Genomic DNA, 799 nt, shown 5'->3' on the forward strand with positions numbered 1-799 from the left:
ATCCCGAGGTACCACTGTATAATCGTTTTACTGATGGGTTTTCCCTGTAGTCTTATTGATATATATTTGATAAATTGCATGATATCTTTGGTTTCTTTTCTACATCTCTCCTCACTATTAATGCACCTATTTCTACTTTGATTTTTATCTCCTGAGTAAAAACCTATATCCACTAGTTTTCTGACTCAAAATGGCCCATTTCTGTCCACTTTCGTCACTCACCCCAAGTACGGCAATATGTTTATACGTTCCCTTACTTGTTTTACAATGTTTAGCTTCTTTAATTCATGCTTATTATGTTTCCATATTCCTTAAATATGTGTTGTGCAGCTTTGGACTTCCTTTTCACCTCAGCATATCAAAACCTCAACCCCTTTCAGCTTCAGCCAGTTGCATTACCAGCCAACAGCGCTATTTATACTGTCCTCTGCTCTTCCCCAGTAGCTCATGAGTGCCTTCTCTTATCAGCTCTGGCCAATGTATCTGATTGCTTATGTTTGAGTGACTAGTATCCTAAGGCATCAGATCCTATAAGTCTGTAGCTAAGCAAGTCAGCCTTGGTTGTACTTGGATGGTGACCGCTAACAAATAACAGGTGCTGTAGGGTATACTTCAGAGGAAGAAACTGGCAAAACCACCTCTGAGTACTCCTTGGCTAAGAAACCATATAAATACTCGGGTTGCCATTCATTAACAGGCAGCCTGAAGACACACACCCAACACACATTAGAGAAAGATCTCTATCACTCTCAAACCCAGATTTTAGGACCCTCCTGTCTCAATTAATATTTCTGCATTC

This window comes from Sceloporus undulatus, chromosome 4 (genome assembly GCF_019175285.1).
Source record: "Sceloporus undulatus isolate JIND9_A2432 ecotype Alabama chromosome 4, SceUnd_v1.1, whole genome shotgun sequence".
NCBI lineage: Eukaryota > Metazoa > Chordata > Lepidosauria > Squamata > Phrynosomatidae > Sceloporus > Sceloporus undulatus.